Source organism: Styela clava, chromosome 9 (genome assembly GCF_964204865.1).
Source record: "Styela clava chromosome 9, kaStyClav1.hap1.2, whole genome shotgun sequence".
NCBI lineage: Eukaryota > Metazoa > Chordata > Ascidiacea > Stolidobranchia > Styelidae > Styela > Styela clava.
In genome coordinates this window covers 13477272-13490875 of record NC_135258.1, presented here as the reverse complement: position 1 = coordinate 13490875, position 13604 = coordinate 13477272, and the positions used below count along the sequence as shown (strand labels likewise).

General features: G+C 34.5%; 1 long non-coding RNA gene across 1 annotated transcript; it reads right to left on the bottom strand.

The window, feature by feature from the left end:
- Positions 1–6329: 6329 nt before the first annotated feature.
- On the bottom strand, positions 6330–8922 carry LOC144427376 (uncharacterized). Its single transcript, XR_013477937.1, has 2 exons — positions 8036–8922; positions 6330–7952 (listed from the first exon to the last, which is right to left on the bottom strand). It is a non-coding gene; the product is annotated as an uncharacterized LOC144427376 (long non-coding RNA).
- Between the last annotated feature and the right edge of the window lie 4682 nt (positions 8923–13604).

The following is a 13604-nucleotide window of genomic DNA, read 5'->3' as shown; positions in this document are numbered from 1 at the left end:
ACATGATTAAGCATATATCATATATGAGCAAGTTTTGGTGGCATTTGAAAAGCATTTTCAACAAAAATAATTCAATTTTTATATATATCTTCTGTAAAATAGAATTTTAGACCATTTGTCGAAGTGTTTGTGTTATATTTCGTGCAAATGATACGGTCATGTTTAAAACTCAATTGAAACTAATGCTTTAAGTAACTACTTAGATATAGCATTTATTACATTCTGATTTCTGAGGTAATTCATGGCCAATGTACGCGGCCGGATGTATGCCAAGGGTGATTATACAAGTTATACAGTGTCCCAGGTGTGGCTGTTGTTTGGCGAGAAACCATTTTCTAAATGGATAGTTGTTTCATTACATAAGTGTCTTATCCATGGCCAATTATTTTACATTAATCCCGAATAAAGTTCTAGAATTCGGTTAAGATCTTTAGCAAATACTTCTAGAGTTGAAATCTATGCCAAGGAGCGAAGTCCGATTTATATTTACAGCTCAATTGGTTTTACTGATCAAGCTTTCAGCAAATCAGAATTCGTCTTTGTTTGCTGATGACGATTTATCGCCGGACTTTGACCCGCTTGTCGGAGCCTATGGCTGCTTGCAAAGATTTGCTGTGATTGCAATAAACTTCTATTTGCTCATTCAAAAATTAATGTTACAAAATGGTACGGCCCAAGCATGATTAATATATAAAGTAAATGAAATATTATCATATAATTGTCATTTTATTTGCAATACCTCAGATGACTAATTTAAAAACACCATTGTTACGTAACATTGGTTGCACCAATTCCCTTTGTTTCAGTGAAATGATTCTCAAATCATCTTGATTGTGTATTCGATTGAAAATTATTTTATTTCTCATATTTCAATAAATTTAATTGATAAAGTTTTTTATAATGCAATAATAAACATACTTGACAAAACAAAAATAAAATTTCTCTGATATCGCGTTAGATGCTGAAACTAAATATTTATTGTTGACGTAGGGGAAAAATATAATTTATGTAAAAATTGAGGAGAATTCTAACTATTCTACAGCACCATTAGGATAAATTTGTACTTTGGCACGCAAAAAGGTTTGCAGAAAATGTAGCAGTATTTGCCAGCATTAATCTTTGCATGAAATATCGCCAGCTGACCTTCCAGCTGACAGTAGGACTGAAATTAATCAATAATAAACTCAAATTGCCCGAAATCGCAGACAGATGACGCGCCAATATTTTGAAATAAAAACCGAATTTTGCAATCCATACTACGTTATTCATGCGCAATTGTGCTACAAACATTGAAACTCGAGGAAGGACCTAAAAATTATTATTTATCTAAAAAAAATTTCGAGTGACTATCTCAAAACGAAATACAATAATGCAGTTATTAATTTCGTTAGTAGAAACTTTTAGAATAATCCTTAAAATATTCATAGACTGCGAATATATTCCATATTACCCTGCAAATCGTTTGATTGTGGCATGTAGACCCCAAACCAGAGTATATATAATCAAACAATAATCTCAAAAAAATTAAAATATAAAAGTATATTACGCAAGTATTATGTTGAAAATAACAATTTTAATCGCAATCACGATGTTTTGTTTTATACTTTTAGTTGATTATCAAAATGATGTTTGAAATTATTTAAGATGCCTATTCAATTTTTTTTAGGAACAATATCTCCTAAAAAAATCATGAACTTTTTTGGGATAAATTATAACTTCTGACAGCAATAAAGGTTTGTATTTGAAAACCTCAAAATATACAAATACGATAGATAATTTTTATTATTTCACGATTAGGATATAGGATATGATATTTCATATTGATAATATAACATATATCGATTAATGACAGAAAATCCATATTGAAATGTTTGACTGTGTTTACCGATTTCAATTATAAACCACGATTCCCTTTCTCTTGCCCACAACTAGGTACAAAAGTCCGAATGACGTGTTCAATTCTGACACAATCATAAAGCAATGTTTCAAAACAGGAATTGATATACAGAGTACTAATATTGACAAAGGTGTAACTATAGTTGGGGTCGTAATTATTATGACAGTTCAAATTTTGCGGAAGGGCGAAGTTCACAGAGTTCCAACATGAAGTCCTGCCGAAAAGGCGGAACCTCTGATTTAAGTGCACATTCATCATTTATTAAAATATAATCACGGAATCGTCATAAAACTAGATTAAAATCAAAGTACAGTTAAGTTTGATAGAAATGATAAAAGACGCGAAAAATAAGTTTCTAAAAATAAAAGTGCGGTATGATTAAACATTAACGCAAGTGCTTGGATTCAAAATTTTAAAGACGAGTTCTTTTTTGTATCGAACTCACTAATAGTAATAACACGCTCCCTCATTCGAGAAAATGTATGTATGTCACAATGAAAATCAAATTAACATGACACGCTATACATAAATCTAATTAATACCTAATGCCACCCTAATATCTAAACGCCAAATATACCAAGAGGAGGTTCGCAGAATAACATGACATGCCAAGAACGGGTTCGCGCGGTAATGAATTCTAATTAAGATCATTTGTGATGGTTCTAGAACGTGTTATTTGGAATCACATAGTCCTCATTTCAGTCTGACAATATAATTTAGAATGTATGTTTCTTTTCAAATCACATATTTGTATATAATACTTAGTGGTTAAATTTGGCCAATTTGAGAGTTTTCGGTATAGCATAATTATGCTATATATCCAACCGACCCTTTTTTTTTTATCTATGGCAGTGTATTGACCGGGTGTTATTTCTCAGAAGTATAAATGTTAGGTCGATTGAGGCGAAATTTGTTCTATCCAGCCAATACTATACTTTTGTCCACTCAAATTTTAGTCGGAACTTGCAAAACTGCAATTATTCTAATCTATACATTTTTGTACGTCACGTTGTCTTTCGCAATGTTTCGCTTCTAGGAAATTTTAGTGGACTTTGGCATCAAGGTACAAAGTTCGAAATTTAAAACCGATCTTAGGGTTTTTTGTTTTGTCTAACAGTCATTATGCTTAACGAAATAGAAACCATGCTTTGGCTTTGAATATCCCATGCATAGCTTTTCATTGCAAAGCAATTACTTCATTTTTCTCAAATTCTTCTGACATTTTATATATCAAACGGTACAAATATTGTTGTGCTGACATTGCGGTGCATTGATGTTCGTCTGAGCATCATTCATTGTTACAAAACATTTTGGATATGGAACATCTTTGACCGGATTGTAATTTACAACAGCGAAAGGACAAGCAATCCGTGCTTACACTCGAGACAGGAGCCGACAATATCACTTCGACCTCAACTGAATGTATTCCCCTGATAGTGAAAATTTCCATCAAACACTACCTAGTAATATTCATTACATTAGCCTCATTTCCCAGTATGTTCATTTTTGATGCAGTAAACGTAAATTATGTAAAGATGCTTAGATGAAGAATGCTTATTCAAAATGTCTCATTTTGTATAAAAATCAATTCATATAAATTTCGTTAAAACAATGTCCATGTGTATAATGCTAATTTGCTGAAGATGTCAAAATGAGATGTAATTGTATGCAGGACATGATACCCGTAGAAAACAAAGATTCGGGGTAACAATGCTGTTTTGTGCATTCAACGAAATATTCAACTGTTTGATTATCAAGTAGCAGGAACATAAGACAATAATACATCAATGTTTGTTTCCAAACTAATAAATCCGTTTTTCGTAATTACAGTATTGCTTTTAAATATCGATTTAGTCATACAATCTATATTTGAATATCGTAAACTTTGAAACATTAAAAACCTGATATCCTAATAATGGCAATGTTAATTTATGTTGTTTAATTTTCAAAGCTTTCCACAAATAGTTACATACAATTAACACAAAGGGTACAGTCGGGTTATCCACTCAGGGATTGGAACATTTCCTTGATCATATTTGAGGTTATTTTTCCAACTTTAGGTAGAAAAAAGTTTGCATTTTAAATATTGGTCATTGTAAATAAAAATGTGTACGTGAATGTACGTGAACAGCACGAAAACTTTAAGTACGACAAAGACAAAAGATATAGATATTAATAAGTTTCAAGTTTTTTATTGTGGAGCGCAAAGAAGGCTGTGTACGTCGAAGTCTGGCATATTTTTACTAGAGTCAAAATCGGGAAAGTAGTCGAATTTTCGAACCGCCCTGAATCGGATTTGAAATTTTGAATTCCCCGGTGACGTAGTTGGAATCGAAATTTCATGCTGTCAATGATTATAATAAAAGTAAAAATTTACTCCAGAAACTCGAAAGTTTACAAAGAGTTTTCAACGTTACATATATACCGAAGGAGAAGGAGAAATTCTTTACTAATCGGAGTCAAATATTTCAAAACTCGGAGTCTGTTGCACATTTTCCCCAATTTCCACTGACATTGCAGGTGTCCCGTTTGCGTTTTTGTGATTCTCATGTGCATACCATTTCTTGCACCATGTCGCAAAATGTTTGATAAAACAAAAAACCTGACAATACCATTTTGAAATTAGGTGTGCAAACATTTACAGATTCTAACAGATGTAAAATTCATGCTGAGAGTTGTGTTTCACATATTACAGTTTAAATTTTTTAACAAATTTGTTCGCTCTCTCATTAGTTCGTTTATATCGCCATTATTTGTCATTCGTTCTTACACAACTCACTGACATCAGGGGATGTATAAATTGTTTGATACCTAATAAAATCCCCCGAAACCATTGAAGGGAACTTCGCTGTGTCAACCCACGGATTCAGATTGCGGCAAACTATTCGTATTACAATTTTGATAATATTTAAAGTGAAATTCAGATCCACCAGTTCATCACCGTAGGGAAACTTCACATATTTAATATGCCAATAAAACGTGAATCAAAACTGTGCAGCATTTTGCACTTAGAATACAAGAACAACTTTTAATATGTCAATACAATCTGACTCATGTCAGTTCCAAGGCCTTTATTGTTTTGAGTTCGTTTTATGTGCAAGAAAATTATTAAATTTATTTGTATGTAACTTCTACTTCGAACTTTATATCCAAATATTGATAGCATGCATAAAACGCCGTATTTTACGATTACTCGCAAATGCAGGTAAATTATCAAGTTTTTATTTAAATCAGAGATTCGGAAGTTGTATAGTTTTATATTCGCTAGCGAATTACCAATACACTGCAGTCTGCAGTAGACCATTTTATCAAAACATTGAACAATCGTATTCGCGATACCCCAAAATTCATTAGCATTGCAGCTTACAGACATTTGGTCTTTGCGAATCTTGACTACGGCCAGCCCTCTAAATGGCTGCGTGTATGCTTCAATGGATTTGTTCATAATCATGATTTAATAACATCAGAAGGAAGTTAGGCTTGCAAGTAAGACGGACTGACACAATGAAGCAACGATTTCGTACCTGGAAAATGTCTTTTTCCATGACACGCAGGGTTATCAAATCTTATCCTCAATACGATCATATATATATATATATATATACATACGGGTGGGCCAAGAGTAGGGTGACATTTGCTTCCTAATCAATTCAATTCCTGACTGTTAACCCACATTTATTACACCCTGTATATAAAATCTTTCTGGCTGTCATTTCAATAGATATATATTAGTTTTGTGGATATCAAATAGCTATATTTTTTGAAAAAAGATCTCATTCTTCGAAAAAAAAACAGGGAAATGAACTCAATTGCAAGTGTTTTATTGCATGTATTTCACGACAAAGATATATCTAGAGACACTGATATTTCATGGCATGATATCTATGTGTTCTCGGCTTGCATAACTTCTTCGAAAACAATACGTCTTTGTTTGCTCCAGAATACCACGGCAGCAAGATAACATGATGACAATCACGAAGTCAGATTTTATTGCGTGTCCTTAAGCTAGAGATCAATATTTGACCAATTATTTCGAAATTAGGCCTACCTCCAGCACAAGGAAAAAATCGGTAATTTAACCTGTATTTAAAGCTAAATTTCAAGAGTAGTGCTGGAAGAAATTATATCCAAACACATATATTCAATCCACTTTTTTTTCAAAAACCTGATAAAGTAACAAATGATTACATCTCGAAGACTATCCTGAAAATTATATCATCCAAACAGCGTTTCATCAGTGGCCTAGCTTAAATCGGAGCAAAATACACAGATATGTTTGTGAACTTTTTTCAGTATGTAGGCTAAGGTCTGAAGGTAGCAGCCACGCCTGTGATTTATTAACAGCATATATATGATTGTGCAAACAGTGAGGTAAACTGAGATATTTGTATTGCAACTTGATTGCATTATATTACGTAACAACAAATTGCTCAAAAACACTGAGAATATCACGTCATTATGGTCTTTATCGCAATACGTTTTATTTTTCAGCAATGTTTCCGAAGTTCATGACACAATGTGCAATGCAATGTGGCAATTACCTTTGAAATATATTTAGGTATAAGTTCATTTCGACTCCACAATCAGCAATCAGCATAATAGACGTTAAAGTAATTGATAAAAACAAAACAAATGAAACTGATTATAGAATATGGAAAGCAGACAAAACCTCAAGTAAGGTTTGAAAAGTGCAGATATTAGATGGAAAGGTATTGATAATAGAAGTAGTACGTGTTCGCCCAAAAAAATCAATTAGATTGAAATATTAGAGTTAGCAGTGCTATATGAGAACCCGAATTACAGATTCACCGCAACAATCCCGCTGTTAGCATAATACTTCGTTTTTGCTGTGGATGATGATACGCTCTGTGGCGCTTTTAGCGGAGACGTATACTGGAGAGGGTTCTTGAGGCTCTGAAAAAACAGTAACGTACGCATAAGTACCTGCTAAGATAAATGTACTAAAAAGAAAACATACATTTAACAAGAAACAATATAACTGATTCAACAACCTGTGAGAGTTGCGATAATTCGAATTTTAAATCCATTATTTCGCCAGTATGCCGCTAAATTGGAAATTTATTTAAAAAAATATTCGGCATTCGGCGTCTGCTGTTGTTTAGGCCACATTAGTTTATAGAAGAAAAAATATTCCACGACTATTCGGGTCGTTTTGGGTTTTTGCGCAAAATGGACTTTGGTCCGGGAATGTGTTTTTATACTGAGGCAAAATCCTAAAAGTGGACATAATAACAAGGATGAGTCATAGCTGAGCGAATAATAATGCATTTCTGTTCATGTGAACAAACGTTGTTCTGAGGTCATTTTGTTCAGTATACGTGGAATCATCCGCCATTATCTTGATCCAATGATGATCTAAACGTGGCTGCGTATTTAAAGATAGATCATTTTAGACTCGCAATAATATATATATATATATATATATATCGTATTGGTGAATTACGATCAAGTCAAACTTGAGACGACAGAACAAAAAAAGTTTCTTAAAGATAACATGGGTAGAACATACTCGTCGAATCGTTTCTACAAAATACAAAGGAAAACAAAATTGTGTCGAAACAAAGAAAATCTTATCATCCAACCGGCACGAACGATTTCCCGGGATAAAGGGTTAGATGGACTTTGTACCCGAGAACAGCTGACTATTAAAAAACAATCAATACTAAACGAGGAGGCGAGCTTGCAGATGTTCTTTATATGTGTCAATAATGGTAAAAAAATCAGTAAAGCCTTTTTGTGGAGGATTCCATCACCCGAAGTCCAATATGTTACAAACCTAGGGTCGTCACATCATATTCATATGATTCATTTACTTTGATTTATAAAAATTAAAAGTTTTCAAATTAAACGTTTTGTACAAAATTAAAAAATTACCAATAAAAAAATAGCAAGAAAATATAATATAATACCCAATTTGGATTTCTGCCCATTGACAAATCACCGTGCCTACTATGTCTTTAACTAATATCCCAAAATAAAATGAACAGATTTCTCCCAAATTGATTTAATCCAGATATCAGTCAGATGCGGTATCCTGACAAACAATAATAGAAACACAGTAAAATAAGTGCAAGCAAGCAAGCACAACACAAAGCATGAATATACGAGTTCACTTACATTCAAATGAGACTTCGTAAGAACAGATAATTCCAATATCAAAAACTTAAAAATTGATATTACAAACCCAACAAGCGCATCTGCAGTCCGGGTTGAAGTTCTTTCATTCTTTGTAACTTTCGTATTTTGTAAAACCAATACCCTTGTAAGATTTCCGTCAACCATTGCGACTGTTTTTGTTAATGAAGGCAATAAGTAAAATGAATAAAAACTCTCTTACGCAAGAAGTAATTCACATTCGTGTAAGAAGTATGCAGTGTCCTTATAACAATTGAAATTGCGTTTCCACAACTAAAATTATCATTCAATTTTCTGTTGCAGTAATATGCGTGAAAAAACAAAAATGCATAGAAGACCAATCTTCGGCGTAACTGGACATGGTAGCTGTATAGGAGTTTCTATCAATACAATCATTAAACATAGCCCATGTGGCGGCTGATGGGTAATTACTGGTTATTTGCTTCAATATTATTGGACACGAAATGTACATAAGATTCGTTATGTTATTATATTGTTTTGTTTTTTCGTTTTCATTTCCTTGTTAGTATCTTGTTGAACAAATCGCTTTTCTCATTAAGGCGTTTATCCCGGTATCTTTATATATGTAAAAAAAATTGTGGGCTCATTCGCGATGACGTCGTCAAATTAAAAATTGCGAATCTTGTGGTCTGCTGGAACAAATCGCATCCCCGTACTACTTCGTTTTGGCTTCCGTATCCATATATTGAGTGTCGCTCTCGTTATAAGTTTTCGGAAAATATAACCTAATTTTCTACGCTGCTGCTTGGTCCATAATCTCTCCCTTATAAACTTTGTTTGCGGTTGTTCTACGCACGATGGACGAGATTTTTGTTTTATTTTAGAAATTTAAAATCGGTTATGGAATTCATTCAATAGAAAAGAATAACCGTTTTCATTTGTGGATCAAGGTGAGTGACTTTCTGATGCGTCATATATATATATATATATATATATATTTTTTTTTTGCGTTTTGAATATGTGTCTTGCAACAGAAATTTCAAAATTTGTCTTAAACAATATCTAACATAGTCAGAATCCGATGTTCTCGTTTGTGTTATAGAAATTGTAGACGTGTGAACTTAGTCTTTAAATGTATGCATTGGAAGCTGAAAGCTCTTTGTGAAATTAATGTAGAACTTCCGCTGTGTCTGGGACAAAAACAAGTAAGTTAATTTAAACAATTCGAAGAAAATTGAAATCTCCTATAAAAAACTAATCAAGTGTAGTTTTTATACAATGTAATTTTTTTTCCTCAGAAATTGTCTGTCAATCAGTACTCGAAAGTAACCGATGCCTGCGAAAAACATGTGAAGCTAGCTAGGGCTTTTCTGTGTGTCTTAATTAAACATAAGCAAGGTAGGTTCTGAATTCATTCATCTGAAACATTTCCCAATCATGGAAGAATTTTTCCTCTAAGAAGAATTTTGTTCAGATCAATTACTATTATTCTTTATTATTATTACTATGATGGTTATTTATGCACGCATAAAATACTTGAATTGTACAAAACGTGAGTGCATATGATCTATTGAGAACAATTAAAGTAGGTTTTATGCATAGTGAGGGGGAATATAGAATTCCAAAATAGGCCATGAAGGATTTAACGAAAAAAGTTATAACCGCTTCTCTAAAATTACTCTCGTTGTGCAGTTTTCGTGTTTTATGAAAAGAACTAATTCACACTAAAATCAAATGCTATCATTTATTTCGAGCCGTAGCATCGTTTATGTATGGAAGTAATCGTCTCTTTGATAAGTGAAAGGAGAAAGCTAACCAGCAGTGGGGCTACTTCGCTGCTCGGCTGAAACCATGAAGGAATATTTTAGTTTCGGCACTCCCTAACTTGTAATATATTATTTAGGTTATGCCATGAATACGAGCATAAGCGAATAGGATGAAAGCGAATCTCACGAATCAAGAGTTTGTTGAAGTAAGTAATAATCTTTCCATATTATCCCAGTGGATAGGAAAGCCGTAAAACGGTTTGATCATGTGAAGACCACGGTCTCTAGTCCTCTTACCAGTCAGTGTCGGATATGGGAATAGTTAACTGATTATTACTAGTTCTGGATGTGTGAACTTGATGACATAGGCAGTTATAGCCGACCAGCGGTTACGTAAGTCGTAAACCACCTATACGAGTTAGCAATCTTCATTCACATAATTTGACTCCTCATGATTCAAACCTCTACAAAAGTATTTGAAGGTGCCATGGCGATTCAGTTCATACCGCTAAGCACCATGTGACCCCCGCCAGGCCGGAGTATTCCTTAAAAGACTTATAAAAAAATATGGCTCGAACTATGCTTCGATCGGAACAAGCATGATCTGACTCCAACATGCTTTGTAAAATGAAACTAAAAGACGTATGACTAATATATGCAGGGATTATTAACCCGTTAAGATTGAACTCCTTATATATTATTGAAATATATCTGTAGAATTGTATATTCACACTAAATAATGGCTTTATATGTCAGTTTAGTTCGGACTTATCATGTTGTCAAAACCTCTCTTTAAGACGCGTGCGCGCATCGACTTAGGGTCCGCAATCTTCAAATAGGTTATTCTTTTTCCTCCTCTGCCTGTTTGAATAGTTTATAATTTACAATAATGCTTAATGAGAAATATTTAACCTACTACCCACATATGGAAGTTTCCTTCCCTAAAACAATGAAATGAAAAATATTCATAGTGCTACTCGGCACCTGTGGGGATAGTGCAAATTTGCCATTGTTGGGCGAGTCAATGGTGCCTGGTGGATAGATTATGACAAGTCCACAATTTATTATTCCATTTAGAGACTGATAAATGGACGGCCAAAGTCCCGTCATTAACTCGATGCAGTGATATTGGTGACCTAATATTCCAGTAAACAAAATCACAGTTTTTCCCCTCGTCTATTGCTGCTGCTAAATATTAGATTCTGCACCCACGGAAATACCTATATATAGTTACTGTTGCCATATGCAGCTCCCGAGTACACAAGCTAGCAGATGAATTTTCTAACTACTCAAGTCGCCTGGTCTGGAATCTGAAATCGGTATTTCTGATGTTATTGGATACGAAATGGTTATTGTTATTAGGTTGTTGTTGTTGGTGTGAAAATACCGCCTTATTCTACTAACTACTGGACCAATTGCTTGGGAAATTTTCAGTGATTAAAGTATGAACTTGATTTAAATTAATTTAAAAAGCTAGAAGGCGATGGACCTTCCTCCGACCTTTGACCCCCTAAAAGTTCTTCCTATACTTTACCATTGCAAAATTTTCGGGGCGCATTTTGGGAGGGGTTTCGCGAGTTGGCACCTGTAAAACGGGGTATGTGTTTCAAACATGATTCATTATGACAGAGTAATCATTGAATTATCTGTTTTATATTTAATTTTCCGAAACGCAAAGTAAACTAATAGAGTACCACTCCTGAAAATTTGTCCGAGTGTGAATACGTCTCTTTTTGCATCTTGCTGATTAGCCAATGTCACGAAGTAAACAAAGAAGTCGATGCTCGAGGAGAGGTTCATTAAGCTACCTTTATTTTTTCAAAAATGTCTGTGTGTGATTCATTTGTGCGATGCCGGTGACGTCATCAAATGTAAATGCCGTCATCCCGTTACGTCCCAAAAATTGAAGTTGCGCACATTGTAGGGGTTTTGCTTGAGCGTTAATCTAGTGGTGAAAAAGTACTGTTAGTCTACTGTGATAGTTCTTCAAAATTATATAAATCGAATAATTTAATTTTTCCTTGACCATTCTTTAACCTTGGTTTGTCGTATATCAAAGCCTGCCCCAGCAGTGGCGTATCTGCGTGAAGTTTAAAATGCGCCCCCTCTATTTTTAACGACCGTTTGTTGCTTAGGGATACTTATACTATAAAGTAAGTTTGTTATCAAAATGAGGTTTCGCCCATTGTGCGCTCTTATCCAAATGGCGCCCATGGCGGGGGCAGGCACAGTGGCAACGAATCACCCAGAAATTCACAATTCTTCATTTCGCGCCTGGTCATGGCAGAAAAGCTTAATATCTCCTCAATATTGCTCTTTTTAAACAATCTGATGACTTTATCCACTCGTATTTTATTTTGACGACTAGATTTGGAAAGCTGACCCAGATAAGCCGAAGCTTTCTCTACATATTTTTGTCTATTTATCCTCTTACTTGAAACTTAAATAAAAATAAAATTATCGAAGAAATATCAGTTTCTCCATGCTTATTGGTTGTCGGCAATTGGGTTTTGTAAAAGTCTAATAAGGAATAGGATTCGGGGGCATAAGCGTAAGAACTGTCTTTAACGTTCTTTCGGGGGGATTTTGCGTGTTTTCCAATGACTGACGTCACTGGCGAGCGCGATTTTATGGGGCGCGCTGGATCCGGGCACAAACGACGCGATTTTTTTATATCTGGCCGATCATAAGCCATAGACAAATCGAGTATAATTGCTGAAATTTGTCCACGATCATGCTTGATCCGGATGAAAATTTTCACGGATTTCTATTTTCTAAGGTCTGACCTTGATTTCCTTCATATTCTCTTATTTTGGGGGTTTCTGTAGTCCACAGCTCGCGTTTCTCTTTCGTTATATAGATCTTTGCGCCGCCCTTCCAGTGACGACACACAATTGATAAGCGGATGTTACATTCGCGGCCCAATCGCGGGATTCAAACTTTGGTCATCGTGAACAAATTTATGGTCTACCCAACGCCTTCCTTGGCCTAGTTGGTGAAGGCGGTTGATATACCTTTAGTTTGTTCATGGTGACCAAAGTTTCCCGTATCAATCTCGTGTCGTCATTAATCAGATTTAGCAGATATCTAAAATATGTAAGAAGAAAAAAATAAACGAAAATGGAGAAAATTGAAGGGTCAGACACTCAAAAGGTATATAATAAAAGAAAACGAGAACTCAATGCTGAAATCTATATTCATCATATAACACTCAAAATTATAACTGAAAAAATGCGCTACCTAATTGGATCGAAATAGATTATTATTTATAAAATTGAAGTTCTAGCTTATATATGCATGAAGAATGGGAACTAGTTGACTTAGTTAGATCCAGACCTGCTCAGAAACGACCTCACACTACCACGCCCTGAACTGAAATGCGGCACGCGCGCCAAATTTTTTCAAAGGTCATAAGAGAAGAAGAAGAAGGTGTATTACTGTTTCCTGTCAGGATTAACCAAAACAAGAAACAATCAAGTAATTAACCGATACTCCACATGTGAGTGAACCGTATGTAAACACACCAAAAGTAGGCTAAGTAGTACCAAAGGAAATCAGTTAAATATTCAAACTAATACTAACTTCTAATGTCAAATTGTTTGTCCGGCGACTCCAATTAAACGCTTCGCTTTTATTTGGAGAAAGTTCGAACATTAGGAACGATGATCAGGTATACTAGAATTTCCACAATCCAGAGGATGTCCCAGGTCATTTATATTATTACCAACCAATCACGTCCATGCACTGGAACTAATTGATCTTCCAAACTTATTATCATGGACGCTGGACTGCTGAGTGGACAAGAGGCTCTATTCGTCAAAGGA